At 38.0% G+C, this 18,789-nt stretch overlaps 1 long non-coding RNA gene across 1 annotated transcript; it reads right to left on the bottom strand.

Moving 5' to 3' along the window:
- Window positions 1-319: 319 nt before the first annotated feature.
- LOC117077582 lies at window positions 320-17,218 on the bottom strand. Its single transcript, XR_004434804.1, has 3 exons — window positions 17,147-17,218; window positions 1,602-1,666; window positions 320-478 (listed from the first exon to the last, which is right to left on the bottom strand). It is a non-coding gene; the product is annotated as an uncharacterized LOC117077582 (long non-coding RNA).
- Window positions 17,219-18,789: the final 1,571 nt, after the last annotated feature.

Below are 18,789 nucleotides of genomic sequence, written 5' to 3' on the forward strand. Positions count from 1 at the left end.
AGACCGTCAAATATTGCTCTCCCACTTAGCTCCTCTGCAGCCTGGGGCCTAAGCCCTCAAGCAGGGCTAGCCACTGCCCCACTTCCTGCAATTACCCTCTGATCTACCTCATTTATCCTAGCTCAAAATCCTTTAATTTTGCCAAGAGGATAGTACATACACCCTGTTGTTTCAAATAACTCAGGAAAACACATGATCACAACACATTGCTAGGCCCTCCAGCTGGCTACTGCTGATGAAATTCTCAGGCCATTAAAAAAAATGTCTACATCTGTATTGCAGACACAGAGGACACATTGCCCTTTACTCTTACCAGGTACGGTTCTAGAGGGCCACACAGGGGGCATTACTTGAAGTTCCCGGAATTGCTGCTGGGGCAGAATTCGATGTTTTAATTGTGCCTAGCCGACCAGCTAGTCTCTTCTTGTTGTTTTCTGTAGCCCTCTGGTACCTCCAACTAGTTTGTGATTTTTTCCCCCTGGAATTGAAGAAGGACAAAGCTTCTGAGGTCATTTAGCCTGCACTCCACCTCTCTGTCAGGCAGATCCATCTCTGAAGCTTCCCTATTGTCTGAAACCCTGTGCCCTTGTGGCACAGGCCCTCACTCATCTCATGACCCCTGCAGGCCCTCACACATACCCGCTACTTCCATCTAGGCCACTTTTCCTCTATCTCTTGACAAGGCAATCGTGCGATCAATCTCCGCAGGCCCCAGCTTAAATGTTAATTCTCAGGATAACCTTTCTCGATAATCCCAGAATAGAGATGATGCCCCAGTTTATACTCTTGTAGCCTCCTGTAACTTGCTGTGTTTTTCCTTCATAACACTTACCCATTTTTGGTGGTACATTTAAGTGTATGATTATTTGGTTGATGGCTGTCTTCCCTACTAAACTATAGTGGTAGGGAAGTTTAGTATGATAGGGAAGTTTGGTATGAGGTCAAGGACAACGTTTATGTTCACCACCGTATGCACAGAGCCTAGGGCAATGCTTGCTGCATAGGACATGCTCAGAAAATATTTGCTGAATATGAATGAATGCTGTGTCACTAATAATTGTTGTATTTAAATAAAATAAATGGATGTAACTGAATCTCGCGTGCTCCTATTTAAACCAACCCCGTTTCCTACACATACACTCTAAAACACTCTTCTGATGAAGAAGAGATTCACACAATTCTCTAAATCAATTTTTCCGCATACATTTTAGTCTATTAAAAAACTATTGGGCATGGGCCCCAATACATGTATATGGATTTATAGATTATATACATGTACTACCATACATGTATACATTACACATTACTTTAAACATACATTTTAATGAATAAACATTAAAATACTCCAGTACAGAAAATTTAAAATAATGAGAAAAATAAATATATTGATGTTCCAATGTTCTCTTTTCGTACCTCAATAAATAGTTTTGTGAAATGCTTTAAATAACAATCCTTCATATTAGAGTAACTCGTCTTTAGGTGTAACAATCTAGACTACTTTTTCATTTTCTCATAGATGCCATTTTCCAAAAGTTTAATCATCTCTGAGAAACCCCCAAACCTACTGGCAAGTTTTAAGGATCTTTTAGTTTCCAAGCTACCTCGTTCTATAGTCAGGATCTCACAACCGCTGAAAGCACCACACGTTTAGTGAATGTTGGAACACCTAAGGGTGAGAAAAATCCTTTGTTAGACCAAAGATTCCTACACATAAATCCTATATTAAAAGAGTCTCTAGAGGCCACTTAAAAAGCAACTACTATTGTCTGCCTAGAATGGAAGCAACATGACTAACACTAGTTGTGAGGGATCAGCCCAAAATGGACAGCACAAAGATTCAAAGTAACAGCTGTGGATGGTTTTGTGGCTCTCAGATATTCCCAATGGTCAATCATGAGATCTGTCAAATAGTGTCCTCCACACATAACAAAGAATTCTATTTTTATAACACAGTTATACACACACACACAAAACAGAATATAGTGTAGTCAGTAGATAGAAGGCCAAACCAAGATTGCGTTGGATACCAGAGATAGAGTTACCTTCAGAGTCACACACACACACACACACACACACAACACACGCACACACACTCTTCAACATTCAATGAACAAGATCTCCCAAAGTCTTATCCTGATCAGTTTGAAATAGATTGACCTGAGCTTCAGGAGTACATAATTGTAATGTGATTAATTTAAAAGAACAGCCTGGTCCAGCATTCACAACTTGTTATGTACAAAAGGGTTCCATGAAGCATTCAAATAAGTGTATAAACACTGCATACTATTTCCCTTCCAGAAGAGTCACGTTGCATATTAAAACATTAATGTCTCTTGGAGTCCTGAAGTAAAGAAATCTGTTGTGTTGTTTTTCAATCCTACATTTCCAAAACTTTTGTGAACATGAGTTTCTTTTGTTTATGGAACATTTATTAGCAGGACTAGAACAGCTCAGGACCCAATTTAGCAACTGCTGTCCTAATCATTAATATTGAACATGTTCATAGGCCAATGTATTTGTCATCTTTGGCCTAGAATATTTATGTGGCAACTATACAGGTTATATTTTCCAGATAGTCCTGATTTCAAATACTTTTTCCTATTGTCCTCATTTTTACAACAATACTCATGAGATCATCTAATGTTTTATTCAGAAATTATGGCAGCCATAGGTATGTAAAAAGGAAATTAGACAGTAAGAATTTGTCAACTATTTACCTATCATTGTCCAAGAGCAAGTCACAGTTTCTGGTGATACAATATTTTTTTAAAAAATCATTTGACACAGGGATAATCTTATGGAATAGGAATACTTTGCCAGATTTTTCATAGCCTGAAGGAAAGACCTCTTAAGATTATCCAATTATGGAGGCATCAGAATGAACTCAGTTTTGTCATTTAAAAAACATTTTAAGCTCTGTCCACTAAAAATACTTAGAAACAATGAACATCTCAGTGTCCAAATTCACCTGTAGTGCCCATAGAATGGTTCTAAATGCTATTTCCTAATAAAAGGACCCAGGATTACTTAAATAAATGGCTGACTTCAGATATGTGGCAAGAAATGTCCAAGATGAACATAAAATCTCTTGTCACACCAGATAGCAAGGAAGCTAAAAACGCTATTAGAGTTGAGTCAGAAGGACTTGAAGAGGCTGTCATCAGTCAAACATGGGGCAATTTGAGCATCAGTAAAGATAATAACTATAATGAATTGAAATATAACAAATATGTTTAAATATACAAATTCATAAAAACACTTAAAAACATAATTGCTCAATTTGGCCAAACCTAGAAGCTAGCTCATTATTATTATTATTTTTTTTTGAGAGCGGAGTCTCGGTGTGTCGCCCAGGCTGGAGTGCAGTGGCGCCATCTCGGCTCACTGCAAGCTCCGCCTCCTGGGTTCCCGCCATTCTCCCGCCTCAGCCTCCGAGTAGCTGGGACTACAGGCGCCCGCCACCGCGCCCGGCTAGTTTTTTGTATTTTTAGTAGAGACGGGGTTTCACCGTGTTAGCCAGGAGGGTCTCGATCTCCTGACCTCGTGATCCACCCGCCTCGGCCTCCCAAAGTGCTGGGATTACAGGCGTGAGCCACCGCGCCCGGCCGCTCATTATTTTAAAACTGGTAAATAAAGAGAATGACTCGAACATTTAACCTGCTTTTTTAAATACAAATTCTTCCTTGGTGTAATGAAGGAGTTGGCGAGGAAAGTGTTTTAAAAAGATTCCCAGCTAATAAATTATGAAGGAATGATAAAATTACAACCTTTAATGAATTATTGGATCTAGGTAATAATAATTAATGTCTTCTAACATTACAAAAAGAGTATTAACCATATATCATAAACCTGTTGATGGAAAAACAGCAGCACGTAGAAAGTATTTTTTGTCAAAAAAGCAATTTGAATCCTGTCAAGCTCCTAGATATAACTATGAATTTTTAGAAAAATACAAGGAAAAATATGTTAACATGTAGTGATGTAAGCAACAACATCCAGACTTAGGTTAGAGTGCAGGTGTGGTGTGTGTGTCTGTGTCTTGAGGGGAGAAACTCTGCAGAAAAACAACATGGTTTCTTCAACAAATACATTTTAAGAGAGAATCCAAAATGAAAGTTCAAAAGAATGCATTTACAATGACATCAAAGAGAATGAAATATTCAGAAGTAAATTTTAAAAAAGAAGTGCAGAATAAAAATAAGTGCAAAAGTAACACTCTTAAAAACACAAAACTTTGTTGAAAGAAATTTAAAAAGATCTAAATAAATGGAAAGACATCACATGTTTGTGGGTTGAAAGACAATGTTTATAAGGTGGAAATACTCTTCAAATTGATCTACAGATTCAACACAATTCCTATCAGAACCCCAGCTGGCTTATTTGTAGAAATTTACAAGCTGATCCTAATATTCTTATGGAAACTCAAGGAACCCAGAATAGCCAACACAATCCTGCAAGAGAACAAAGTTTTAGGACTCCGGCTTTTCAATTTCAAAACTTACTACAAAGCTACAGTTACCAAAATAGTGTGGTACTGGCATAACGCTAACGTGTAGATCAGTAGAATAGAATTGAGAATCCATAAATGAACACATGTGTCTGTGGTCAATTGATTTTCAATAAAGCTGCCAAGGCCATTTAATGGGGAAAGAATAGACTTTTTTCAACAAAGTGTGCTGGAATAACAGGATAGCCACATGCAGAAGAATGAAGTTGGACCCTCACTTCACAGCATATACAAAGTTAACTAAAAATGGATTATACTATAAAATTGTTAGAAGAAAGCAGTAGTAAGTCTGGTCTTGAGTTAGGCAATGAGTTCTTAGATATGACACCAAAAGCAAGGGCAACAAAAGAAAAAATAAAAAAATAGGACTTCATGAAAATGCAAAACGTTTGTGCTTCAAAGGACACTATCAGAAATGTAAAAAGACAACTCACAGAATAAGGGAAAATATTTACAAATAATATATGTGATAAGGAAGTTACCTAGAACATATTTTCAAAAATCTTACAACTCAAAAGATAAAAAGATAACCCAATTTAAAAATGAGCAAAGGATCTGAAAAGACTTTTCCCCACAGATGTACAAATGATCAACAAGCACATAAAAAGATGCTCAGCATCACTAATTATAAGGGAAATGCAAATCAAAACCACAATGAGATGCCACATCACACTTATTAGGATGGCTATAAAAAGTTAGATAATACCAAGTGTTGATGAGGATGTGGAAGAAATGAGGATCATAACATTCATACACTGCTGATGGACTGTAAAAACGCTGCAGCCACTTTGGAAAACAGTCTGACAGTGTCTTAAAAAGTTAAGCATAGAGATACCATAAGATCTAGTAATTCCACTTCCAGTTATATACCCAAGAGAAGTAAAAACAAACATCTACACAAAAACTTCTACATGATAGTTTATTGCAGCATCATTCACAATGGCCAAAAGTTGGAAAAATCCCAAATGTACATCAACTGATGAATGTCTAAATAAAGTGTAATATATCCATACAATGAAATATTATTCAACTTTAAAAAGAGATGAAGTACTGATACGGACTATAACACGTATGTATCTTCAAAACATTACGCTAAGTGAAAGAAGCCAGTCATAAAAGACTGCATCTTATATGATTCCATGTATATGAAATGTACAAAATTGGCAAATGTATAGAAAGAGAAATAGATTAGTGATTACTTAGGACTAGAAGACAGGTTAGACGGGGATTTTGGGGGACTGATAGCTAAAGAGTAAGGAGTTTCTTTCTGAGGTAATGAAAATGTTCTAAAATTGATTGCTGTGATGGTTGCACAACTTTGTAAGCATACCAAAACCCATTTAATTATACATTTAAAAGGATCAGTGGCACAGTATGTGAATTCTATCTCAATAAAGTTATACTAAAAGAACTGTAAGGGGGAAAATAAGAGATCTGGAAGTGGAGCCTATAGACAAATCTATAGATTAAAATAAACCTAAATAATTCCTTAGGGTTCTCTTTTAAAGCTAGCCTGAACATTGCCTCTCCATTAAACTCTATAAATCATTAAAACAACAACAACAACAACAACAACAACTCTAGCAACAAACTAAGAGACATATTAACCAATTGAATGTTATTTCCTTTCCTCGAGAGTTCTAATCCTTATTTATGTATGGATCAAATAAGCTTAGAAAAAAGATAGTCAGGAAAATTTGAACACCGGCTGTATATTTTATGATATTAAGTAATTGTTCACTTTCGTTCAGTTGTGATAAAGGTATTGTGGTTATGCTTTAGAAAAAATTCTTATTTTTCAGAGGTACATACTGAATGCTTATGGCTTAAGTGACGTGATATCTTGGATTTGGTTAAAATAGTCTGGTGACTAGTGGTCGGTGGTAGAGGTTTAGATAAAGTGAGGCTGGACAGGTGTTGAAACTGTGTGATGGGTGTATACACGATTATAGTATACTCTTTATTTTTGCATATATTTGAAATGTTCATAATAAAAGAAATATGAAAATGGATGATTTGATTCTATTTGCTTCAGCCTATGCTTGCAAGATCTCCTCTGACTATTGTTACTTTGGTGCATTGATTCTGGAATGGGTTATCCAGAGAGTGGACATGAGAATTCAAGTCTCTGTAAAAGATGATTCCCCATTGTACATGTGGATAAATTGGGCACATGACCATCATGAGCTTGATTAACATGTATCAGTCTTCTTTAAGCTTTTGAAACTTGCAAAACTAAGGCTAATATTTTGGCAGTTCACCAGTTTTCCCATCGTTTGAAGTCTCCCTTTAATAGAAAACCTGCCACAATCTGATATCTTCACAATTCACTATATAGACTCTTGGTTTTGCAGGGATATTAGAGATCATCTAATCTAGTGATTCCCAAACATAGCTGCACGTCAAAATCACATAGAGGATTTACCAAAAGTGCAGATTCCAGATCCCTGCTCTTGAAATATCTGCAGTGGGGCCCAGGAATCTATATTTTTAACAAATTTTTTAGGGGGTTCTAATAAGCTGGCCCATATTCAAGCATTTAGGAACCATGGATTTCTTTCTAGCTTCTCATGGATTGCAGGAATCCCTTCTACAACTCCTTTACTTGTGGGCTTAGCCTCTGTTTGAAAAATGACCTCACGAGTAGCCCATTCCATTATTTAGACAGTTTGCTTTGTTAAGAGTTCTTCCTTACAAAGTGATGAAATCTGCAACCTCTAACTCCCATTCATTTTGGTACTAGTTCTGAACTCAGAGATGGCAGAGAGGTTTTGTAGAAGTCTCTCTTAAGGAAAAATAAAGTCAGAAATACAAGTTTCTTCTTTGAGGATGGTGAGTAGCTTCTAAAAGTAGGTTGCTTGTCAGCAAGAATGCAGGTTAAATAGAAAAAATTCAAAGAAAATACAAAGCTTAGTGCATTGTGCAAGAAGTCATTGTTCACTAAGACACTAACAATTTCTCTTTTTTTCCTCCTTTTTTTGTTGCCATGAGTCCATAGAAATACATTTTTCTTTTAAAGATAATAATTTTTAGGGCTGAAACATTCAGTATTTTACTTTCTTTTCCTTTTGAGAACGTTACAGATCTATTGTTTTATAGTTTTTCCAAATGCTGCAAAACATTGTTCAGACGAATATTTAAGTCATAATACGATGTTTTGTGTGAAAATTCATGTTTTAAAAATTGTGTTGGCTAATGTAAAACATCCAAAGTAAGCCTGTGCGAGTTTTATTAAAGAAAGCATTGTCTTCAAAGCCTATAAAATGTCAGTTTATCTAGATACTAAAGTTGTAGTTAAGATAAAATTCATCTTCCTATTGCCTTGGAAAGAAAAATGGTTTTCCTAAATTTTATATACAGTATAAAGTTTGTTGCTTAATTATCTTTGACAGCTCCACCTAATTTGCCAATTTAGATCAATTGATATGTACTGCCTAGATTACAATGGGAAAAATGTTGTGATATCTGCTGTGGGGGTAGGAGTGGGATGGTGGCAATCTGCACACCATCTACTAACCAGTGCAATCCCTCTTCAACATAACAGACCTCCAAATATCTGGGCTGCTCTCATACGCCCTCTAAGTTTTCTTTTCCCTAGGTTAAGCATCTGTGAGAAGACACTAACCAGTCTTCACGTGGACCTGGTTTTTAGATAGTTCATTTTTCTCTTCCCCACCAAACACCCACAATTTTGTCACTCTTCCTCTGGAAATATGGTGCCTAAGCATGAGGTCAATACAATATGTTTCTACCACACATATAATATTAACAATCATTTCTGACAAGTTACTTGTCTTGCCTTGTCATACTTGTTTTGTTTCATTTCTGGTCATTTCTCCCATTTGTCACGGTCATAAAAATTATTATTATGTATTTTAAGATGCCAGCCTTCTATCCCAGTTTGGTTTCATTTACAAATTTAGTGAGTGTATATATATATATATATATTTTGAGATGGTGTTTTGCTCTGTTGCCCAGGCTGGAGTGCAATGGTGCTATCTCGGCTCACTGCAACCTCCGCCTCCCGGGTTCAAGCGATTCTCCTGCCTCAGCCTCCCAAGTAGCTGGGATTACAGGCGTGCACCACCATGCCCGGCTGATTTTTGTATTTTTAGTAGAGACGGGATTTCACCATGTTAGCCAGGCTGGTCTCGAACTCCTGAGGTCAGGTGATCCACCCGCCTCGGCCTCCCAAAGTGCTGGGATTACAGGCGTAAGCCACTGCACCCAGTTGAGCATGTTTGTTTTTTTCCCCCATCATTTAAGTAATTAATTCATCCATCTAATCAACAAATTTGAGTGCCTATTCTGTGGCTGACTCTGCTCTAGAATCTAGGGGTATGATGGTGAGCAAAAACAAGCACGGCACCTGAGCTCTTGAGTTTACAAGCTAGTGGATAGAAATCTAAATGCCATAATGTGTATCGGACATCAACAACATCAAATAACATCAGTTATTACAACGAGGAAGCTGGGGCAGTGCTGTCTTGGAAAACTATGAGGATGCTTTAGAGGAGAAGCAGCTCTGTTTAGATGGGAGATGTTTTCATTGACCTGTAATTCACTGTAAAATTTAACACTTGCTGAAAAAAATAAAGTTTTACTTCCCTATCAAAGAAAATACATTCAATCTTCTGTCAGTGCAATAACCCAAACACTCAAGCATTCAGTTCCTAGAGTAGGAAATACTATGTATAAATTCTATACTGTAGATTAACAGCAAACGTACAGTACACTAAGCCACAGACTGGAAGGGATGCTGAGGGATTCATAGTTATTGTTAACTAAATTTATTAAGGGGGCTAGGATAGAATATGGGGAAATTTGTTTCTATTGCTACTTGGAAGAGGCAATTGACCTCATGGAAAATGCATGGAACTAGTTGTCAGCATGCCTGGGTATTGGTGCTGGCTAACTTTGCCATATAGGATATATGAGAACTCTGCTAAATCACTTGACTTCTTGGCCACAATTTCTTCATTTATAAGATGAGACTAATATTACCTACCCTGACATCATTATTATGTTACTGGGACCAGCCAACTGAGACAAAGTCCACTAAGTACCGTGGAAAATGAAAAGCAGTACAAATATAAATTTCTTACATTAATTAGTCATTGTGTTTTAATTCTAGACAGGGTAGAAAGATGCCATCCTCGTTAAAGAGTTCTGTACTTCTTCCATAAGGGAATTTTACAATTTGTATAATGCTTTAAAGTTTCGAAAGCTATTTTTGAAAATATCGTGACCCTCTCTCCCCAAAATCATGCCAATACATGACCAAATGAAGATCAAGTAGAAATAGTTATTTTTCTGATAAATTTCAGTCAAAGGTAAAATAAAGTAATAATATACTTCATCTTTTGAAATACCTCTTACTGCATAATTATTCCAGTTTGTAGGAAAAGTGTATGTCAAGATCTTTTTGTTAGTATTCTACGTTGTCTATACACTTTTGATACATTTGTTTGAAGTTTTTCTAGGGCCAACATGAGCAGAAATGTCACAGAAGTATTTTTTGAAATAAAAGCAAAATTTAACATAATATCACTGATTATGGGAGGACAACTGTTGGCACCGAAATTACTGAGGATGAGTAAGTTCATGGAAAAACTCAGTCTTCAAAAATAATGAAAAGCTCCAGGGTTTGGAAGATATAACCAGTGGCCTTCAAATACATCCCTCTTTCGAGATTATCTGTCTTTAGCATTCTGAGTTATGAGCTCAATGCCTTCTTGGTCATTTGCAAGGTATCAGACAGCAAATACCGGGAAATATGACATTACTTTGAACTTGTGCATTATATGGTATTAGTACTGGTGATGATGCAACAGTTTAAAATACACTTCAGGTGCACCCACTGTCCCCTTCTCTCTTTTACTCCCAACTGCTACCACAAGATAGAAGAACTAGCACACTAGAACAAGCAATGCAGATTTAAAAAAATGATAGCTATAATCTCAGCCAGTGGTCAACATCAGCCTCACTTAGAAATTGATCAAGGACTTGCATCAATTCACAGAGCATTTATTAAAAAAATCATCTGAATCTCAGTAAGACCAAGGAGCTTTCTGGCATTTTAACTCATCCTATTCCCATCCTCTCTCCTCACTTCTATGGTAACCTTGAAAACCAACAACTCACAATCACACTGAAAACCAGCAGTCTTGCAGTCACTGGAGGGGTCGGAACGGGACTGGAACACTTCCAAAGCCTCATTCCCAGAGAACTGTCATTATTGACTGGTCTGGCAGTTTCCTGGAAACCCCCACTCACAGAGTTTCTCTGTAATTCACCTGACTCAGAGTTTGCTCATAGCAGAATACTCTTTTCCTCAGAGCATTTGTCTAAAACAACCAGTAGCAATTGTTTAACACTGCAGTTGCCTGTGGTAATGATTACAATGGGAGAAAACAAGAAATTGACATAAAAACATAGAAGGAAAACCTGAGGAGTGAGATGTCTACAGATGGCATTAATCATTTCAATGGACACAGGAAAAGTAGCTGACAAAATCCAACACCCTTTCCTTGATAAAAAAAATCAACAAACTAGAAGAATAAAAGAAATTCCTCAATCTTATAAAGGACATATATGAAAAACCCACAGTTAGCATAACACTTAAGGATAAAAGACTAGATGCTTTTCATCTGAGGTCAGGAACAAGACAAGGATGCTCACCCTCATCTCCAATTTAACTTTGTATTGGAGGTTGTAGCCAGGGCCATTAGGAAAGAAAATGAAGTAAAAGGCATTCAGATTGGAAAGGAAGAAGTAAAACTATTTTTATTTACAGATTACATGTTCGTAAATACAAAAAAATCCTAAGGAATCTATTAAAAAACTACTAAAGCTTGCAAAGAACCTGAACAGACATTTCTCCAAAGAAGAATAGACATTTCTCATAAAAAAACATAAAAATGGCCATCAAATATGAAAAATTGCTCAACCTCACTAATCATCAGGGAACTACAAATCCAAACCACTATGAGATATCACCTCATACTCACTAGGATGGCTATAATAAAAAAGACAGCAATGACAAATCTGGTGAGAGTGTGAAGAAAGGAGAACCCTTGTGTACTGTTGGTGAGAATATAGGTTGGTGCAACCATTATGAGAATCAGTATGGAGAGTCCTAAAAAATTAAAAACAGAACTACCATATGACCTAGCAATCCTACTCCTAGGTATAAACTCAAGGGAGATGAAATCACCACATTAGAAAGATATCTGCACTCCCTTGTTCATTGTAGCATCATTTGTAATAGCCAAGATATGGAAACAACATAAGTGTCCGTCAATAGATAAATGAATAAAGAAAATGTGGTACCTACACACAATGGAGTACTATTCAGCTATAAAAAGAGACTCTGCCATTTGCCACTATATGGATGGTACTGGAGTACATTATGCTAAGTGAAAGAAGTCAGATATAGAAAGAAATATATTGCATGACCTCACTTATATGTGAAATCTTTTTTTAAAATGTCAAATATATATAGAGAGAGAATAAAACAGTGGTTACCAGGGGTGGGGAGATATAATTCAAAGGATACAAAGTAGCAGACATGTAGGATGAACAACTCTAGAGAGTGAATTACACCATAAAGACTATATTTAATAAAATTGTATTGTATTAGAGATTTTTAATAAATAGATTTTAGCTGCTCTTGTCACACACACATAAGAGTAACTATGTGAGATAATAGGTATGTTAATTTGCTTCACTATAGTAAGTGTTTTTCTATCTATACATATCCCATAACATCATGTTTTATACCTCAAATATAAGCAACAAAATTTATTTAAAAAACGATTAAAGATAGTAAGTGTGTTCAGAAAGGTTTCAGAATAAAAGCCAATATATAAAAATAAATTGTGTTTGCATAGACTAGCAATGAACAATCAAAAGGAAAATTAAGAAAACAATTCCATTTATAACAGCATCAAAAGGAATGAAACACTTAGAAATAAATTTAACAGAAGTTCAAGATGTGTACACAGAAAGCAACAACACATCACTGAAAGAAATTAGAGAATACCTAAATAAATGGAAAGACACCCCATGTTTATGGATTGGGAGATTTAATATTGCTAAGATGATAATACTCCCCCAACTAAGCTATGGATTGTACACATTCCCTATGAAAATTACATCTGCCTTTTTTTTTTTTTTTTTTTTTTTACAGAAATCGACAAGCTGATGCTAAAATTTATGTGGAAATACAAGGGACCAAATTAGTTAAAACATTCTTTTTTTTTTTTCATGTACTGGAATAATGTCTGTTGTTGGTTTTTTTTTTTAAATTGTTATACTCTAAGTTCTAGGGTACATGTGCACAACGTGCAGGTTTGTTACATATGTACATGTGTGCCATGTTGGTGTGCTGCACCATTAACTCGTCATTTACATTAGGCATATCTCCTAATGCCATCCCTCCCCTCTCCCCCGACCCCACAACAGTCCCCGGTGTGTGATGTTCCCCATCCTGTGTTCAAGTGTTCTCATTGTTCAATTCCCACCTATGAGTGAGAACATGTGGTGTTTGGTTTTCTGTCCTTGTGATAGTTTGCTGAGAATGATGGTTTCCAGCTTCATCCATGTCCCTGGAAAGGACAGGAACACATCCTTTTTTATGGCTGCATAGTATTCCATGGTGTATATGTGCCACATTTTCTTTATCTAGTTTATCATTGATGGACATTTGGGTTGGTTCCAAGTCTTTGCTATCTTGAATAGTGCCACAATAAACATACGTGTGTATATGTCTTTATAGTAGAATGATTTATAATCCTTTCAGTATATACCCAGTAATGAGATTGTTGGGCCAAATGGTATTTCTAGTTCTAGATCATTGAGGAATGGCCACAGTGTCTTCCACAATGGTTGAACTAGTTTACAGTCCCACCAACAATGTAAAAGTGTTCCTATTTCTTCACATCCTCTCCAGCACCTGTAAAACACTCTTAAGAAAGAAAAACAAAATTGTAGGACTCACACTTCTTGATTTCAAGGCTTACTACAAAGCTACAGTAATCAAGATAGCATGGTACTGACATAACAATAGACATATAGACCAAATGAAGTAGAATTGAGTGTTCATACATAAATCATAAGATTTATGGTCAATTAATAATATTTGTGATACAGAAAACTTAAAAATACCAGGCATGAGGGTTTCCTTTAATATATTTTGGCAGTCCAGATTAACAGAATCTATCAAGAGAGAGAACATGGAAGACATAGGAACTTCAGATGGTAAGCTCAGTTATCTAAGCAAAGAGTATTCCTTCCTTGACCCTCCCCACTCCTAAGAAGATTCAGCATTGCTCTATTTAGCCAAGGTCTTTCAAGGCCTGTGGCAGAGGTTTTTGGCCTAGGGTCTACAAATAGGATCAAGTGGCTCATAAAACCTCTAAAATTCTAAACAATAATTTATGAATATGTTAATCTCTGCATTTTTTCTAGGGAAAATTTCCACAGCTTTCATCAGATTCTCAAAGGGGTTCATGACCAGAAAAGGTTAAGAATCACTCACTGAAGGGTCCTTCTCTGGGATTTAGGCCAGTCACCAGTCCTGAACTGCCCTAATTGAAATGTAACTGGGTAACTTACTTGAAGCAACTATTTCCTTAGAGCTTTTCTTGGTGCTATGAACAGACCTGCTTGAGAGTGGCTTTGGGGCACCTTTTTAGTATTATATAATGTACCTAAATCCTACCTGGTCTTGTTCTGCTGCCATGACTTATGCAGACCTGATATTGCCCATTACTGTGATGGTCATTCCTGCCTCATCTTGAATCCTGACTAGATCTGTGGTAGTATCACTATCATGCTGATGTCACAAGCACAACCTTTTTCTGACTATTCTGTCAGGACACTTCAGTCATCCTAGATTGATGAATTAGGAAAATTATTATGTCATTGACAAAAAATTTACAAAGCAGGAGTGGAGGGAGAACTGCTTCAAAAGAAGTTGCTGAGTTTCTTTGTACACTTTAAATGATAGTGGGACATATGATTAGAAACCACCAGCTGATGCTGAGTCATTTGTGTCTATTGCCTGGCCCCTGTGAGAACCTGAGTTTGTGAGCACTGGCTATAACTGAATCCTTGGGAAAATCCCAGTTAGGGGACTGGAAGAGAAGGAAGATTGTTTGACAAGATCAAGAAGAAAAAGTTATACAGGTGAGATCCTAAAGAAGGAGACACTGCAATAAATCTTGGACAAGGGTTCTAGAAGAGCATGAGTGAAACAATTCGCTTTGATAATAGGAAGAAAGTTTCCAGTGTCTAATTAGGGACAGAGACTCTTGGAGTTCCGAAGACACCTAGCCCATCACTGTCATTTTCTAGGTTCGTGGTATATTAAAAGAAAATAATAAAGACATGTCAATACAGGGTCTAAACATTGTGAGATGTTTAAAATGTTTATACTTAACATACTGACACTTCTATCACCACCAAAAGTTCCACATAATGTAATATAATATATTTATGAAATAAAAGATTTAAAATGTAACCAGTAATATTCTTTACTGTCTATGGTTTAGTAATAAGACACAAGTTTAAAGTTGTCTAATAAATTTCATTTTCTTTAATATTGTCAGTTTATGTCGGGAATTAGGACTAGACCTTCTGAATTTATAATCTTTCTGAAAAAACATTAAAAGTCTAAATAGAAGCCTTCAATAATATGAGACTGGTCAAAATGGTTTTTCCTTTTTTAGAGATGTGAGGCTTCTGAAACTGTAGGAATAAAAGGATGAGGGAATGAGTATGCTAGTCTTTTTTCTGATATATGATTTATGAACACAGTATATCTTTCTTTCTTTCTTTTTTTTTTTTGAGACAGAGTCTTGCTCTGTCTTCAAACTGGAGTGCAGTGACATGATCTCGGCTCACTGCAACCTCTGCCTCCCAGGTTCAAGCGATTTGCCTGCCTCAGCCTCTGGAGTAGCTGTCACTACAGGTGCGCGCCACCACACCCGGCTAATTTTTGTGTTTTTAGTAGAGACGGGGTTTCACAATGTTGGCCAGGATGGTCTCAATCGCCTGACCTTGTGATCTGCCCACCTCAGCCTCCCAAAGTGCTAGGATTACAGGCGTGAACCACCACACCCGGCCAGCATATAGATTTTTAGATCTTAAAGGAACCTTAAAACCTGATAATCAAAGCTAAATTTGGTTATTCAGATTCTCATTTTATCACAGACAAGGAAACTCAGAGAACTTCTACAAATTTATGTTACTAGTCTAGACTCAAGATGAGAAATCAAGTCCTTTTCAGAGTTCTCCAAATTTGCCTGATCATATGAATCACCGGAGGCCTTGTGAAATACGGATAAAACAAATTCTATCCACTCTGACCTACTAAATCATAATCTTGAGGCATGGTGCCTGGGAATTTGTATTTTAACAAGTCCCCACAGCAACATGAGTGTATTATGATCAGGTAATTTTGGGGGACATTGCATCTGGTTTGCAACTCACTCATCTTTCCATCTTGACACTTGCCCTTCATAATTGCCACAATTTATGGCATTTTAAAGACTAAAACGCTCACATTTTATAAAATTAATTAGGCAGAGGGTTTTGAATAGTGAATGAAGGCAAAGTTGTGGACTTAACCTTAATTATCCAATTTACCCTAATTTCTGTTCAAGTTGAAGCACTTCAACTTTCAGTCTGTGTCAAATTATTGTGAGGCTGATTTTCATAAGGGTTCTTTTTAGCATGGCATTTGGTTTTTTGAAATCTGAAGACCTATTGGCTGCCGTTAACCCAGTGTATGCTCAATAATCTCTTCTTGGAGAATGTAACATTCCATTATCCAGTCACCTTTGAAAAAAGACCACTTTCACCAAAAAAGAGCCTCATAACTCACATTTTACAGATGATGAAATGGGCACTCAGAGAAGCTAACTGATTCACCCAAGGTCATATAGCTGTACTGTGGCAGGGCCAAAGCACAAACCTGTTCATCTGTGTTGTGTTGACTGAGCATCTGCTCCCCCTGGGAAATACACTCACTGATGGGGATACAAAGGTGCAGAAGACTTGGTCTCTACCCCAAAGGAAGCCCGGGTCTTCAGTTGCAAAATAAGTCAGACAGCCTGAAGATGCTGGGCCAACACTAATGTCACTTGAACTTCATCAGAGCAAGCAGCTTTTAATTTTGACTCCCATATTTATTAAAACAGTCCTTGGGACTGTTTCAGAAGAAAGAGATGTTGCAGAGTGTTATCCTAGAGACTTGCTTTGCTTGGTCTGATGACCCTTACATATATTTATATTGTCAGTTAAAAATTGGGAAAGTTCACATTTAAAAAATCTAGACTTCTGGATTATATTGAAAAAAGAAAACAAAAACAAAAACACCTCAAGATCTCTTCTTACTGGACTAGTGTTCCCTTGCTGTGATAATTCTTTGGAGGTAAGGCACTATTGCCTACTTTATTGGGCTGGTGCTAGCCAATTCAACATAGTTCCTAACCAGCACCTTTTACTCACTCCTACGGCTTACCCTATTCCAAAGTAATTAAATTTGCTAAGCCTGGCAACTAACTTCTGGGGCCACAGTTGTTGTCTGAACCATGCTTGACGGCAGGTGGCAGCAGTAAGCTGTTTTATCACCGTTTCTCCTCCAAGTTGGAAGGATGTACTGCAGCCCCAATCGGCTTCAGGGATTTTTCTTTCATTCCTCCAAAAAAACAAAACGAAAACCCAAGCTCATCAGGTTTTAGTTGAGTCATATTTTGACAAAGTAAGTTATGAAAAAGAGATTTAGTGTTAGTAGTGAGAAAAAGCCCATTGTGTGCAATAGGAATCTACCAGGAAAAAAAGCTGGCTGGCTACCAAGAAGAAAAGTCCTGAAGCTGAGAGACAGGGTAAGCTGACTTGCAGCCACTAGTTGGGGAATCTCTTTCTCACATCACATAATGAAAATTAACTCAAATGAGTCATAGGCCTAAATGTAAGAGCTAAAACTTTAAAACCCTTAGGAAAATAAAACCATAGGAGTAAACGTTTGTGACCTTGGATTAAGAAATAGTTTTTTAGACATAACACAAAAGCACAAGCAACAAAAGAAAAAAATAGAAAAATGAGACATGGGGGTGGGGGGGCGGAGCAAGATGGCCGAATAGGAACAGCTCCAGTCTCCAACTCCCAGCGCGAGCGACACAGAGGACCAGTGATTTCTGCGTTTTCAACTGAGGTACTGAGGTCGTCTCACTGGGGAGTGCCGGACAGTCAGTGCTGGTCAGCTGCTGCAGCCTGACCAGCGAGAGCTGAAGCAGGGCGAGGCATCGCCTCACCTGGGAGGCACAAGGGGGAAGGGAGTCCCTTTTCCTAGCCAGGGGAACTGAGACACACAACACCTGGAGAATCGGGTAACTCCCACCCCAATACTGCGCTTTAAGCAAACGGGCACACCAGAAGGATATATCCCTCACCTGGCCGGGAGGGTCCCACACTCACAGAGCCTCCCTCATTGCTAGCACAGCAGTCTGCAGGGCAGCAGCGAGGCTGGGGGAGGGGCGCCCGCCATTGCTGAGGCTTAAGTAGGTAAACAAAGCCGCTGGGAAGCTCGAACTGGGTGGAGCTCACAGCAGCTCAAGGAAACCTGCCTGTCTCTATAGACTCCACCTCTGGGGGCAGGGCTCAGCTAAAAAAACAACAGGGGAAGCAGCAGAGGCCTGAGCAGACGCGAACGACTCTGTCTGACAGCTTTGAAGAGAGCAGTGGATCTCCCAACACGGAGGTTGAGATCTGAGAAGGGACAGACTGCCTGCTCAAGTGGGTCACTGACCCCTGAGTAGCCTAACTGGGAGACATCCCCCACTAGGGGCAGTCTGACACCCCACACCTCACAGGGTGGAGTACACCCCTGAGAGGAAGCTTCCAAAGGAAGAATCAGACAGGTACACTCACTGTTCAGCAATATTCTATCTTCTGCAAACTCTGCTGCTGATACCCAGGCAAACAGGGTCTGGAGTGGACCTCAAGCAATCTCCAACAGACCTATAGCTGAGGGTCCTGACTGTCAGAAGGAAAACTATCAAACAGGAAGGACACCTATACCAAAACCCCATCAGTACGTCACCATCATCAAAGACCAGAGACAGATAATACCACAAAGATGGGGAAAAAGCAGGGCAGAAAAGCTGGAAATTCAAAAAATAAGAGCGCATCTCCCCCTGCAAAGGAGCGCAGCCCATCGCCAGCAACGGATCAAAGCTGGTCAGAGAATGACTTTGACGAGATGAGAGAAGAAG

This window comes from Trachypithecus francoisi, unplaced genomic scaffold (assembly GCF_009764315.1).
Source record: "Trachypithecus francoisi isolate TF-2019V2 unplaced genomic scaffold, Tfra_2.0 Lachesis_group6, whole genome shotgun sequence".
NCBI classification, from domain to species: Eukaryota; Metazoa; Chordata; class Mammalia; order Primates; family Cercopithecidae; genus Trachypithecus; species Trachypithecus francoisi.